The sequence below is a fragment of the Crocodylus porosus genome, unplaced genomic scaffold (assembly GCF_001723895.1).
Source record: "Crocodylus porosus isolate Cpor-Errol unplaced genomic scaffold, CroPor_comp1, whole genome shotgun sequence".
NCBI lineage: Eukaryota > Metazoa > Chordata > Crocodylia > Crocodylidae > Crocodylus > Crocodylus porosus.
Window position 1 is genome coordinate 76,129,856 of NW_017728918.1, and position 16,229 is coordinate 76,146,084.

Here is a 16,229-nt window from a genome sequence, read left to right on the forward strand (position 1 = left end):
AGTGGTGCAGGCTCCTACCCTGGGGGTGTTTAAGAGGAGGTTAGATGAACACCTTGCTGGGGTCATTTGACCCAGGTAATCTTTCCTGCCATGGCAGGGGGTCAGACTAGATGGTCTGCTCAGGTCCCTTTTGACCCTAGAAACTATAAAATACTGGCCAAGAAATAAATGGATGAAAGAAACAGGATGCCTTCGCAGACATCTGCATTCTTACAAACTATGGGTCAGAGTCAGTGTAGATACCAGCTTAGAAAGTACGTTTACTCTTACAAAGTAAGTGTAAGCCCAGTTTAACTAGATCAGTGGTTCTCAACCTTTTTAGATTCAAGACACTGCTCAGACTCCAGGAGCCTCTCAGAAAACTGAAGCACTTAGCTTTTTCACTATAAAAAATAATATAGCAATGTTTCTGTTGCAAAAAACTCAGATCACAACAGGTCAAAATGTTCTTAGCATTATGGATTCCTATTTGAAAAATCTGGGTTTGCCTTGTGAACTGCAGCACCCTTGTTAAATCACTGAACTAGATAGCTGGGCTAGTTATATTATCAGACACTATGAGAATAGTTTAAGAGTGAAGGATATTCTTAAAAAGAATCACCATACTGCAGGCTCCAGCTTGATATCAGAAATCCAAGCTGTGTTTCTGGTCAGCATCTTCCTACATTTTCAGTAGCCTCAAAGAATCTGGAATAAGATTGCCACAGAATATGCATGATAAAGAAAAACTGAACTCAGCTTACTTTGCATCCTGGCATTGCCTCTAAAGAGATGACAGCAGTTAAAGCTTGTTCTTGGCAGTCGACAAAGCAGCTGTCAATTGCAAGACATTACAGAGCAGGTAAGTGCAAAAACAAAGTACCTTTTTTACAGTTAGTTTTGTTTCTGACATTATTGTGAAGTAGACAAGAAGTGGTATTAAATATGTAGTTATGTTCAGGAAACTATCTATAATGGCCCTATTTCTATGTTATAGATACAAGCCTGTAAAAGCAAATGTGCACTTAGTTATAAGGAATTCAAGAAAACACACACTGTCTAAGCCTATCCACAAGATAGACATTAAGAGCACAATCTTTTTTCACTTTATGCACCTAAATAGCGTGTGTGTAGCTCAGTCTTTGGCACTTAAGCACAGTCTAGGATTTTATTTTGCCCTCTTGCAACAGAGAATCACCCATCACACAGCAAAATGGAGGAAGAGTGGGGATGGAGGTTTGCTGTCATGTGCTTTAACCCAATAGCCCAGCAGTTAGTGTACAGTAAAATCTGTTATCCAGCATGAGTGGGGAATAGCTGGGGGAAGGGGGTGCTGGTTATCTAAAAATTCCAATCATCTAAGAGTTATACTCAAGGAAGACAGTGCCAAACTTGATGACCACAATGGATCAATATTGAGCGGGGAGGAAGGGGGGTTGTGCACAAAATGTGCATTTAGGAATGACTGTACAATCTTTATGTTAGAACAGGCCTACTGTAGAGGGAAAGGCCAAATAAAAGCTTTCACTGTGTGTCACTTCCAATATTCCTTTGCTCAACTGTAGACAGAATAATCCCAAGACCTGACAAGTTCCCTTTCAAGATAGCCAAATGTTAGCTAAACACTTTAGGCAAAATGTTCTAACAAACATTTCTTTTTAGAGGAGGTTCTAACTCAGTAATAAAGTATTACTACTGAAGCCATAATAGCTGTCCTATCTGCATTAACCATGACCATGCCATCAATACTGAACATATAATTTTTTAGATTGCATTGATTTTTATATGCTACACCGTAATGTATTTTCTTACATGTAAAATAAAAGATGTGCTATATAAAGTAACCTACAGTCTTCAGCTGTGCAATGAGCTCAGTAGGACACCCTACTGTTTAAGGCATGCATTTTATATAAGACTACGAATACTTGCATAAAATATCCCTGGCTGGGAGCATACAAAAATTAAATTGTAATGTGACTAGGATGACCTACTCACTTGGAAGAAAAAAGTGTTAAGTCTTCATTTCTCAGGCTTGTCACTAAGCATTATTCCAGAATTCTTCAGAAGAAAAATGATACATGAGCTAAAAATATATTACAATAAAAAGACATGGAACTGATCAGAGTACTATTATCTAGTCTGTGCAATTTTGTTAGATTCCTGCTACAACCATGCTTATTTTGCTCTCCGTCTTAATAGTTAATTTATTTTCTCCTGAGTCTCCCCAACCGGTATAGGTGAGAATCTGCAATGTGTTATTGTAGGTGGTTAGATAGACATTGAAACAAGTGTTTATTTCTTATACTTTGGATGTGAACAATAAAAAATTGGACTGTAGACCAAATCTTGTCTTTTTATCTGACTTGGGTGGCAGTGATACCTTATCTGCTGAGAGGGAATGAAGGAACACATGGAAGTGTAATTGTATCTTATTTGGTATACAAAAAGCGTAATCATTAACGGAATGGTAACTATACCTTAATTCTGTGTGATCGTAGACAGGCTGTAGTCTTGTCTGTCTAAAGCCTGAATGTTCTTAGGTTTGTGATGACAGGTTTGATAACAGTGTTCAAATACATGAAGGGTGGTTATAAAGTTTGGTGATAGGCAATCTCCAGTATAATATCCAACCTAAATTTCTTTTGTTGCCATTAAAGACCATTACTTCCTGTCCTGTCCCCTACCAGCACAGAGAATAGTCTCTCTCACTGCCAAACCCCAAATCACTAAATAATAAATCATTGTCCTTTCATAGCTTCTGATGAAGTGAGCTATTGCTCATAAGATCTTATGCCTCTCTCATTCAGTTTATCTATAGCAGCAGTGCTCACCATTTTGCCCACATAGACCAAATGAATGGCACAGGGTGACCTTCAGGCTGGATCATGCCCTAAACCCCCTCTACCTAGCCAGGAAATGCTCTGGGGGCCCCACACTGCCTCTGCCTGGCAGGGATTGGGCTTCAGGGCCCTGAATCACCCTCACTCAGCTGGGATTGGGCTTTGGGGACCTACTGTGCCCCCACATGCCAGGATTGGACTCTGTGCTGCCCTGTGGGGCTATAGGGGGTAGAAAATTTATATTTCGAGTAATGAAAAGGACAAGCCACATCCAGCCTATTCAGTGCGATGAAAATGTGCCTGTATGAAGTGGTCACTGCTTTCTGATTAAATCAAACAAAGTATATGTAGCAGGCATGTCTTTTGGAGCTTGGGTTGAGTCCCAGGCTTGAAATCTTGCTGTTTTGATTGATGGAGCTCATCCCCCAACCAGGAAGCAGCAAGAGGAGTTCAGTCACACCCCTTTCCTGAGGAGAGGAGAGGAGTCCCCTCCCCCCATGGACCTGATTGGAGACTGCAACACTCAGGTCCAGAAGCCTTCAGGGGCGGAGCCCTGGAGAGTATAAAAGGAGCTGTGTGCCCATCATGAGGGGAGCACATCCGGGAGAGAGAAGAGCAGGGCTTAGAAGAGCTGAGAAAAGCTGCTCAGCAGGGCAAAGCAGTAGCCTAGAAGCGCCTGTGAAGACTTCCATCAGCGGGGAACGGCAGATGGCTCCAGCAGCTAGGTGTGCTTGGTGTGCAGCAAGGTGTACAGCATCCAGACCCTGGGAGCTGCGTGAGGCAGCTTGGTTCTGCAACCTCTGGTGTGCGGCCAGAGACATGGTGCACGGGACCATTCATGGAGTAGGACCTTTGGAGCGCTTGGGCAGCTCAGTTCCTCAACCCCCGGTACGAGGCTGAGAACGTGGTGCAGGAGGCGCTGCACGGATGGTCCAGGAGCGAACTGAGTCTGGTGCTACATGAGGCAGCCCAGGCCTCCAACCCATAGCAAAAGGTTGAGTCCAGAGAGCCAGACAGTGATCGGACTACTGAGCCAGCCAACAGAGCCAAGGCAGAGGCCCCAGAAGCCCTGCACAGAGGATCCCTGTTCCAGGGCACAGTGACCCCCCTGAAGCCCACAGCAGGCGAGAGAGCAGCCTGGCACAGAGGATGAGGCCCACCCTCCAGGCCTGGAAGCCGTGAGTTGCAGGGAAAAGAGGATTCCCACAGGGGAAGGGAGTCCCCCCTGGTTAGTGAAGGGCTCCTGAAAGGGGAGGTCCCACTGAGAGGGCCCCCTAAAGTTACCAGCTTCTTTGTAGGGCTTGGGAAAAGCCCAAGGACATTGGGGTTTCCCCTCAGGATTGAGTTTATCTTTGGGGTTTATCTGTTTCAGATCAGCTACTTACCTGTAACTTACCTGTATCTGGAGTACTGGTGTAAGGTTTTATGTCATTTAGCCGGAGGGTATTGTTTATGTAATCCTGGGTGCAACACTACACACACCTTCACCTGAATAGTGGGATCCTGGGTTACCCGGTAGCCAGTAGCACTGCCCAGCCCCCCAGGGAAGCTGCTGCAGTGCCCCCGAGCGGAAAGCCTCCCCTTACAATCAAGCACCCTTGCAGACAATTCTCAAAATATTTACAAGATTTAATTATTTACAACATAACAGGTAACCATTAAATAAACACATTGATATACCCACTAAAAAACCCTCAAGAACTTATTTACAGTCTCTCACTAGCACATGGTGTACTGGGGATCCTGTGTGCACTGCCCCTGGTGGGGTGTCTCAGGGAGTGGAACTGTCTGTGTCTCTGCACATGGCCTGTGGATGCTCCCTGGTGCTGGTGTAAGTCTCTGCTCCTGGGGTCTCCGGGCATCAGGTGGCAGCTCCTCCTCTGCAGTCCCTGCAAGACAGCCTTCTCCTGCTTTTGACCCCTTCCCCAGTTCAGCAGAGAGCAGTGTCTGAGCTGCAGGCTGTAGCAGCTCTCCTGTCCTGCACAGCCTCGCTGCCCAGCAAACGCAGCCCCTCCCTGGGCTTTGCCTGCCCCTGGAGCCCCTCACCCATCAGGGAAAATAGGGAAGACTCTGGCAGTCCCCCCCCCAGCTCTGCTGTGCTCACCCAGCCGGTCATTGGGCTGCAGGAGGGTTTTCCGAGGCGTGGAGTCTCCACACAATCAGACCCTCTCTGATCCTGCCTTTGCAGGCTCCCAGGCCAGAGAGAGGAACTGGATATTGTCTCTCTCCCGAGGCAGCATTTTCTGCTGCTCCGCAGGACAAATATGTATTTGTTTCTATGTTCCGTTCCCTTGTGATAAGTGAATGTAAATAAATGTGTATATAGTTAAGTCCCTTGACTGTCCTGGCCTAGTTCTATAGGGACGGAGGGAAACTGAGTGGTCTGCAGGTCCCACCCCAAGCACACCTGCCAGCTAACACTCCCCTTCAATTGGAGAAGGAGAGTATATACCCAAGTTATCTGGGCTACATATAAAAGAAGAGACTACTGATAATTGTCCCCTTGAATGCAACAGATAGAGCCATGAAATTAAGTAGATTAAGTACTAAAAGTAGTACAATAAAGTAGTATATTGTAACCCGGGTGCACCCAAGTAATGTGCTCCCCTTTCCAGATAGAAGGGATAGGTGGCAAGGCAGGAGTGCTGCAAGAGGAATCTGCAAAGTGCAGGCCAGATCCCTCTACTCCCTATAGTCAGGCCAGGACAAGGGAAGATTAATTATGTGCATATTTATTAATATACACAAAATCTAAAGAAAATTAATTTTAATTACATATATACACACGTACACGTATCATATATTGCTATGTCCTGCAGATAAAGGCTGAAAGATTACACCCCTTCAGGTAACCCCAAGCAAGGGGTTGATAAACAGTGAATCTAAAATGGATAAACAATAAGTAAATATAGGCAGACACAAATAAATTCAGTTAAAGAGCATTCAAACACAAATATGCACAGGTGTGTATAGGTAAGCATATATAACTATCAGGGAAGGGGTCTCAGCAGTGTCCCTTAAGAAGTTTATACTTAACACTCTCTTAAACAAAGTTAAAATGTCCACAAAACATAAGGCACGGTGTCAAAAAATATGAGGCATTCTCCCACAAAATACAAGGCGCCTCAACAACCAGTTAGCTAGCAAGTTTCCCTGAGGATAAACTGCCTCACAGCTGGGGTAGCTCCCCTCCCATGCGTGGCTCCCTTCCCCAACAACTCATGACTCCAGGGCCTAGATGGATGGTCCTCATCCCCTTGGCTGAGTTGGTCTTCATGGGCATGGACACCCAGGCCCCTGGCTCCCCTTGGGCTGCTGCCTGCAGGTGGCTCTGTGCACCTCCTAGCTAGGTGTGACCCAAATGTCTCTATAAGAGCATCGGAAGCAGATACTTAAATAATCTATAGCAGCATTTTAAAATATTTCAGGATTACAAGTAATATATTGTGAAATCAGTTAGTGTAGACCAAGGTATAAGAGCAATGTATTTTATTGTTTCAGTTTTATGCCTGTGAGAACACAGAGCCTGTAACAAGATAGTAATGCTTCCTAGGTAATAGCTCATACTCTTTAAATAACTAGATATTTTTGAAAAATTTGAGAGTTACCTGTCACATGATGTCAGCAGATGCATCAGACAGAGGATACAACCTTTAAATAGGGATGAACCCCCAGGGCTCTTCTGTACAACCATGGATCTGAACTTCAGCAAAGTTAGCAGGGATTCAGACTCAAAAGACTACGTTTTCACATAACTAATGGTTCTTATGCAATTTTAGAAAATAAAAAATGGAGGGATCTCTACAAAGTAGGTCCTTAACCTTTTCTTAACATTGGGTCTTTTACAATGGACACCTAAAATTACATTATCAGGGAAATTTACACTAAGATTCTACTATTCTATACCAGGGGTTTTCAGCTGCAGATATACATACCCCTGGGGGTATTCGAGATGGCCTCAGGAGGTACTTGGCACAGTTGGTGATTTGCCACGGGGGACACCAGTTGCTGATTGGCTGCTGCCTCCCCCATGCTTGTCTGGCCACCAGGGGACTCCTGCCTTCTCAACTGGCTGCCGGGGGTACACTGACCAAAAAAGGTTGAAAACCTTGGTTCCAGACTAAAGCCAAAAAAATATGAATTCAGCTGTGATCCAGACTTCCACAAATTCTGGTCTGTGGCTCAGGATCAAGTCTAATTCTACACATATACACGCATTGTTTGACCTGTTTGAAAGACAAGTGTGAAAATCTGAAGAGTAAAAAAAGGAAACATTTCTTTCCATCATAAGACAGGAATGTTTATACCATGTTGAGTACTGGGTAGTGGTTTAATGCCATCACATAAGAACTTATTAAAGCCCTGTGTATGCACAGAATCATAAAGAAGTAGGGTTGGAAATCACCTAGTCCAACCCCCTGCCTGAGGCAGGATCATCTCTATACAAACCATCCTATAGTCTTAAATTCTACATAAAACTACTGTCAATCCTGACACGACACAGACCTATCACCCTAACTTACCACAGGTAAAACGGGGGAACCAGGGCAGTCAACATGCCGCTTCCATAAAATGTTTTCAATATATACTCAAGAGATCTTAGGTAGAGGGACACATGACAGACTAGGGAAGGACTAGTAGCAGTACAGCAGAAAAGGACCTGGTGCTTAGTGGTCCATAAACAGAATATGAGTCAATAGTGCAGTCTTGTTGCAAAAAGGGCTAGTAGAATACTGGTTGTATTAATAGAAATATCAGTTGCAGATCAAGGGAAGTGTTTCTTCCACTCTATTCAGCACAAGTGGGGCATCATCTGAAGTACCGTGTCCCACTTCGGGCAGCTTGCTTTAAAAAAAAAAAGTGTACAAGAATCCAATAGAGAGCAACAAAAATAATTAGTAGCCTGAGAAACATGAAAGGTTGAAAGAACTGGGATCATTTAGTTTGTAGCTGAAAAGACTGACAGGTGATTTGCTAACTATCTCCAACTATTTGGCAAGTGGTTATAAGGAGGAGAGAGAGTATTGTGACATGGGAAATTCAGGTTGGATATTATAAAGAATTTTCTCACTATGAAGATGGTTAAACATTAGGACAGGCTGCCCAGAGAGGCTGTGGAATCCTCATTTCTCAAAAGTTTTTAAGAGCAGGTTAGGAAAATACTTACCTGTTTTAGTTAGGGATGATCCTGCCTTGAGCAGGGGGTTGGACTAGATGACCTCCTGAAGTCCCATCCAGGACTACTTTTCTAAGATTTGGTTATTTTTTTAAATATTTTAAATGAATGTCAAATTCCCTGAAATTGGTGAATTTGTACCTCTGTCACCCCTTCATGTGATGAACCAGGGTTATGTCCAGTAGCATAACTAGGCATGGGTGAGTGGGACATCAGCCTTAGGTGCTGACTTCAAGGGCATGCAAGATTGGTTGGGCTGCTGCTACTGCTGGTCCAACCAACTGCTGACAGTACCAGTGGCCCAGCCACCACTGCTGCCCCAGTCACTGCTGCAACCCAGGATACAAAAACTGCTAGTCATGCTTCTGGCCAAGTCCATTCACCCACAGTGTGATCTGCCTGATGAATGAAGAAAAAGCCAAGTAGCATTGCCTCCCCTCCACCCTCCCCACACACACAACCCACCTGTGGTGCAACACTCCCTTCCACTCCAACTATCTGTCCCCACAGGAATCATGCATCTTGTACTGGAGCTGCAAGCAACCTAGACGGTGTCAAATGGGATAAACAACATCATAACCTCTCCTGTCCCACTGATGAAAAGCATCAAGATAGCTGGGCTGCAGGGGCCACTGCAAAAGTCAACTCTGTTACCATATTCTGCATAAACAGGGGAAAGTGAACAGCAACAGCATCCTAGAAATTACTGGACTATCAAAATCTCTGAGGGTGAGGATAAAACAAGTGCTTGATACATTTCTCTCAGGGCCAACCTCTGGCAACCTTTCAACTGGGCAGGACCATGGGCTGCAATGCATTACAGAATCACTGCATTACAGAAGAACAGGAGGAGGATGAAGGAGGGGATCCTGAAGAGCAGGAGGTCCACGATAAAGCACCAGCATGCTGCAGACTTGACCAGATGATGCAGACAATCACATGGGCCAAGTGTGTTGGCACCGTACAGGCAAAGTGGACAGAGGAGATAATAAAAGAAGCTGTTGCCAGGGCAACAGAAGCAGTGGAACTGCTGGTGAGTCTTGGACAAAAGAGAGAAATACAGTCATTGCTGCTAAATAATCTTAAACTGCCAGTGCCTGGGGGTAGAAGTCCATCACCTTATCTCAGCTTTTCAGCAACAACCCTCAAGTTATCAGAAGCAGCCCCACTGTGCATCACAACCAGCTCCAAGTGTTTTTCCCCAGCTACCCACCACCTCTTTTCTTGGTGGGTTAAGATGGTCCAGCCCTCATCTAGCAGCTGCTAAACCCAGTTTCTGGAAGCTGCACCATTAGTCATAAATGGATAGGGCTACACATCTCTCTACACAGATCCCAGCCCTGTGAGCCCTCCTCCTGTGATGCTACAACACACATACTACCCACATTCCACATCATTCTACTCCTAAAACCCTTGGACACTGCAGAAGCTATTCCCCTCCATGCCACCAATGACAAAGTTTTGTAAGGAGGAAACAGATTTACCCATCCCATCCAATTTATTTCTCCCTTCCCTCTACTTTTTAAAGGGATTCTATTCCCCTATGTTTACATAGTTAATTTGATTATTTGTAAAATTCAAGAATCTTTATTTTCCTATCAATTTCTTTAAACATAATTACTTTGACTAAAGATAGTATAGGAGGGTGTGAGAAAGAGTTTAAGTTGCAAACTGAGGCTTTTCCTCATCTGTATGCCAGGAAGGAATATTTCTTTTATCACTGTAGGAGTTACCTTGATGGTACATTTGGCTTCCTAAAGAGAAGGTGGAGAATACTCAGGGTTAGGCTGGACTGTTTCAACTTACTAGCACAGTGATGGCAAGTTCAATGACAAAAATAAGTCTGGTAGATCAGTAGGGGACAGTTGGGAGTTAGAGGCTTAATGGTTGTCACAGTGTATGAGACACTAGAGCTAGCATCCACTGAGAACCACAACTGGCAGGGAAACCTTATATCACACATCAGGCCTCATCAGGTAGGAGAGGCACAGGCTAATGGGATTGCCCAGATTCAGTAGGAAATGGTAAATCTTATATACTTTGGTAATATACAAAACTCCTTGCCTCATAAAGGAGACAGGCTGGAAAGTCCCTTGCCTCGTGCACTTTCCTGGACCATTCAAGAATGATATGAGTGAAACCACCATTGGGTACCTATGATGCCCTGCATCTTAACAGAGAAATAACCCTTCTGATTATTGCAGGTAGAGCAAAGGGCCACGGTATGCATGTAGTCAATCATACCAGTAATACTGGAGAGCAGGGAAATCCATCAGTATTTCCCAAGTATTGGTTGGCATAAGGAAGCTCAAGGTGAGCACCATCATGCAAGCTGTGCATAACTCTAAACAGCTGTTTCAGTAGTAACTTGCCCACTTCAACCAAGTTGGCTACAGAGGGGTAACAGTTGGAGTTTACCATTGTCCAAATAGCTCCCATCAGCCAATTGTCCACTGTCAAAGGAACTCAGGTGGGGGTCTGCCTTAAGCTCCAGGGCCAGCTACATGCAGATCAAGGACTATGGCTTTGCACATCATAAATCTTACATCACTGCAGATCATCCTATGTCTGAGCAATACCCTTTTCCAACTCTTCCATGCTCAGCTGCCCTGCTCAGAAATAGCAGCAGATGGTCCTGAAACAGGCAAATCCTCATTGCTGTCACAGATTTCTTCCTTCTCTGACAGCTCTCAGTCACCTGCTAAGAATAGGACAAACAGTCCCAAAATTCATGTTCTTACACAGTCAGTCACCACGGCTCCATTTTAGACAGCATACTGAGAAAGCCGACTGAAACAATTGTGCAGCTGCTTTATGAATTCAAACTGGTGTAAAACTACATCAAGTATGTTTTTGTCCATACCCCAAAAAGCAGACATTTAGGTGTCTTGGAAATTTACTTACCAAAACTTAGGTATTTATGGGCTTTAGGCAATTTCAGAGTTAGACAGCAACAGAATAAAAATTGCATGCATTTAAATTTTATACTTTTGCACCTCAACCCTGTTGTGGATCTAGCCATTACATTTCTCTTAAGCCATGCTTCCCAACCTGTAAAAATTAGGGTAGTAAAAATTCCTTCTCATACAAGGTATTAAAGGGAGAAAGAATGAATTAAGAAATGATGAGCTCTATAAAATTTCATTAAAAATAAAACCTGATAGGATGGTGCCAAATAATCTAAAACAAATGCTTTTTTCCAGAAAAATTTCCACATTCTGTATTAGGAATAAGTTGTCATGGATTCCCCCGGGAACATTTGCGTGGCACATTCAGCCGTGTCTGGTCTCTCTGAGCACTCCCTGAAGCCAGCCAGACATGGCTTCTAGGGTAGGGAGGGAGCCATGTCCCTCCCTGCTTCTCCACCACCATTCTTCAGTGAGATGGACTTTACCCTTCAAAAGGGGAAAGGGGCACACCTCAAGTTCCAAGCAGCAAAATAGACAGCTCCTCTTCAATATTGGGGCAGAAGCCATGCAGCAAGATGACCCTGTCCCCTTCCAAGGGTTAACCAGTTCCTCTGTCCCCAGTCCATATGCACAGCCTTGAGCACCCCTGAAATTAGCTCAGCTGTTCTCTCTCCAGGCCATATAGCCCCTGAGTACCCCCAAATCAGCCTGTCTGTTGCTTTTCTGCAGATGCTGCCGAGATCCCCAGCCAATACACTGCTTTTATGGCTGGTCCATCCATTGTGATGGACCTGTGTCTGCTTTCTCAGCCTCTGGGGAGTCTCCTCCACAGGTTGTGTACCATGCCTACCTGAAGCATCAACACAGCTCTTTAATTCCTTTGTGCCTGGAGGTACATCTGGTCTCACCCCACACAAGCAATTCTAGGTCCTGGTGAAGACTCTGTTAATGCTTCTTTCCTTATTCAGCAAGTTTTGAATACTGTGAACTTAGGGAAATCAAGGTCTGCAACATGAAGGCATTTCAACCAGAAATACTAAAAAAAACCCAAGCAAACAAACAAACAAACCTGTAAATCTGTCACATGAGCCTTCTGGCCAGTGTCCTTAACCCTGGAAGTCTACTTCTAATAAGACTAAGGGAAGTAACGTGACAAATATACTGCAGTTTCTTCCTCTTACAATCCAATTATGAATATTCCGTTTCTTTGGGTATGTTCATTGTTAAAATTGATTAAATTATTATAAATATTTTACTTTCTTGCTTGATCCTAATTATTCAAAATGCATTCTGAATTATGGGGTATTGCTTTCCTTAGAGTATGGACATATAAATAGCTTACTAGCAGGTAAAAGTGGGGAAGGGCTTTACCATGTGTAAGTTGCTCTGCGGTAGCTTTGTGTGTGCACATTTCTGTGCTACAATAAATAGAAGCTAAATCATAGTAACATCCTATTCCAAGTAAATTTGCTGCAGGATAAGAGCATGCACAATAGCTAATGTGGAGCTGGTCAGATGCTGGAACCATACTCTTCTTTTTAGTGGTAAATTGTTCCTCTGCCCATATTCTCACTTGACAGGATGAGAAAACATTTTTGCTATGAATACTGAAACTCACTTCAAGCAAAATGTGTGCCAGTACACTGGATCATTTGAACATTTGCTCATATTAAAACACAAAAAAGACAGGGACAAGGTCCAAATAAATCATGCAAAAAAATCCAAAACATTTAAAAAAAAAAAAAATGTTTGGCTCTCTCATCAAGGTGTAGTATTTGATCACTGGAACAAAGGCAAAAGAGGCACCCAAATATCAAAAGGTCAGTACTACTCTCAACTTCCAGTAAGGCTCCATTGTCAAAGCATTGTCTCTTAACTTACTAAAGGTATACAACAAACCAATACTGAAAAGTGACATTATCATTCAAGTATCAAGCATTTTGTTTTTTGTTTTTTCTACGCAGGTGTTAGTTTACTGTTTGAGCCCATTTCAGCAATTCATCAAGCAATGTAATTAACTTTTGTTATAAAGTTACACTCTTCAGAAAAACTGTGTGAAAGTTATAGTACTTTTTGGCAGCATGTTGAGTTTGATTTTTAGATTTGTATGCAGCTATGGGTTTATATTAGGGAAGGCAAGGTCAAAGACATATGCCTTGCACTTGGAGCAAAAGGCAGTGAAGTTAGTTCCTAGGCGAGTTCTTCTACAGTTGGGAACCAATCTCAGGAAAGCCGGCTTCTGGACAGATGAGCTGTATGTTCTTTAAGCCATGAGTGATCTTTCCCTAGAACGATATCATTTAAATCACCCTCTCATTCTTCATCTTTTCTTGTGCTGGATTTTGTTTTACTTCTTTGTTCATGCTGTAGCTTTCGCCTTTCAGGAGACACTCCACAGAATCCGTTGCTTAGTAATGGTAACCTTCCTGGAAATTACCTTGAACTTCAAAAGCACACAACATCTCTTATTAGTCACAGGTTTCAAGATAATGAACTCCTTTGAGAAAGTCAATTTGAAAAGCCAACCTTCCAGAATGAACACCAACAATATTGACCAAAGTTGAAGTATAGAAGTCAATACTGTCTTCAAAAGGCTATTTTTTTTACTTTTAAAAATAATTTTAAGATGCTTTCTACCAGCATCTGAGCTTACCTGGACAACCATGCATGTAAAATATATGCCCTAGTTCACAGAAGAATTAATTTGAGAAATGATTATGTTCTATGTAAGGTCAGGACAACTATTGCAAGAGTCCCTTCTGGCCTTCTAATCTAGAGGGAAAGTCCCTCAATTCCCCATACATCGAAACTGAACTTTCTTAACACCATTGTCAGGTAAAAAAGAAATATAATTTAATTTTTTTTCTTATAATTCAATTTTGCTCAATATTATGCATTTAATACTTAATTGCATTAAGAATAATTGAGGTTAATTTATAACAAAGGAACTGTCATACACAAAAATAAATCTAGCAAGAATTTAGCTATTATACATGAAATGAGGTTCTAAAATTACTTAATTTCAACAGGAGTGTCATCTACACAGGGGCAAGCAGAAAAGTTCAAACAAATTAATTAAAGCTGTGAAGTTACAGTTCATTAGTTAAAGCACTGACATACTAATTCAAAAGAAAAATGGTTTTAATTTGCCTGAATTAAGATAACGTGAATTAAAGCCATTTGACACCACACCTTAAGCTACCTTGCCAGAGTCTGTGGGTAAATCTACATGAAACACCTTACTGCTCAGTAAACTTATCTACTGTGTAGTAAAAGCATCGTCATCTACACATGCATACCATGTACTTTGCAGTAAATTAGTCTATTGTGTAGTTAGCTACTACCCTGTACATACAGGTAGTAAGTTAACTGTGCAGTAGATATTATTACACAAGTGGGCACATCTACATGAGACATGTTAACGTGCAGTTTACTAATGGCATGGTAAAAAGTGTCACCATCTACATGTGCAGATGCTTAATGCACAGCCAATTAGTCAACTGTGAGGTTAATTTGCTACCTGTATTTGCAAATTAACCACGCAGCAGTGACTGAACAGTAGCCCACTTGCAAAAGGTGGACCAAGAGCAAATTTGCCCCTGGTCAGCCCAGGGAACAGCAGGGGGTGGGAGAATAATGCCGTCCCACGGGAGCTGCTTGCTGCCAGGGTAGGCTCCAACCTTGAAGCCTGGCCAAGACAATGTCCTCCTGCCCCAGCAACTGGCTGCTGCAGGTGGGCAGAGCAGGGTGTGAGCAAATCCACTCCCAAGAGACATGCTCCTCCAGTAGGCTTGCTGCGCAGTCTTTTTCTTCAAATTAATAGCACCCGTAGACACAGCCAGTAGCGTGTGTAGAACTGCAAAACTCCTCCATAAATTTGAAAAATTTGCTCCCAGTTAGCCCCAGCACTGGGGGGGGGGGCAGAGGAACAAGGAACTTCCCCAGTGCTGCTCAGCTCCCGGCTCCCACAAGGAGTTGGAAGCTGAGCAGCCCTGAGCTGCATAGGGGAAGGTGAGTTGGGCACAGGACTGGGAGAGCTCTGCAGTGGCAGCTGTCTCCTGGCCCCCTGCACATCAGGAACCTTCCTGATGTATACAGGGCAAGGAGACAGCTGCCATTACAGCCAGCAGGAGCTCTCCTGACCTTGTGTGCACCCTGGGGGGAGTCTGGAGCTCCTCCTGGTTGCTTCAGGGGGGCAGAGCAGGGTAGGAGCAACCCTGTACTGGGCTTCTCCCATTAGGAGCAGATTTGATCCCAATGGAAAGCATGTGTAGATGTGCTCCCAGGGAAGACTAACTGTGCAGTTAAGACTTTATAGCATTAATAGCACATGTAAAAGTACCCACCGTGTAGACAGAGAATAGAATACACTGCCAAAAGGCTCCATGTCATCTTTAACATACCTGTACCACATTATCAGCAACTGCAAGAAAACTAGGGGGGAGACGAGCAAAACTTCTAAGGCTGAGATTCACAAAGGGACTTAGACAATTTTCTCACATAACATTTCCAGATCTAAAGTGACAGTAAACTGGAGATACTTAAAACTTTATTTAGCTAACTGCCTTATTCTGTTAGTCCCAAGTTTTCAACATGAAAAATCTTGATGGGGCAAGAACCACCTTATTTTCAACAATGGTGAACAGCTCAAGTAATAAAGATCCCCTGAGCAAGTGAATGATCTTCTGCAACTGCTAGAGCACAATGGACAACTGGGGGGTCCACACCAGACCTGAGGTCTAAAACAAGATCAGACTAATAATTTGAAATAGAATCAATCAATCCCTCCTATTAAAGCCATTCCACTTTGCACAGAATAGTCAAATATTCAGAAAAATCAATATGCTTTAATACTCAGAGACAGCACACAAGTATTAGCCTGATTCTATAGCTTAGTAATTAAAGCAATCACCTGGAGGGTAGAAGCTGGGTATAGGCATCTGTTCTACTGAATATTTCACTATCTTACATAGTATATCAATTGTTTTATTATGATGGCCACCTATAAGTTTATCAGGGGTGACCACCAGCATCTGGGGGAACGTTTGTTCACCAGAGCGCCCCAAGGGATGACGAGGTCGAACAAGCACCTACACTGAACACCTTCAAGAGTAAATTGGATGCTTATCTTGCTGGGATCCTATGACCCCCGCTGACTTCCTGTCCTTTGGGCGGGGGGCTGGACTCGATGATCTTCCGAGGTCCCTTCCAGCCCTCATGTCTATTAAAGTCTATGAACTGCATTCTGTTCGGTTCCACCCACTTTTCCAACCTGTCCAGATCCACTGGATTCATTCCCTACCCTCTGGTGTGTTAAATATGCCC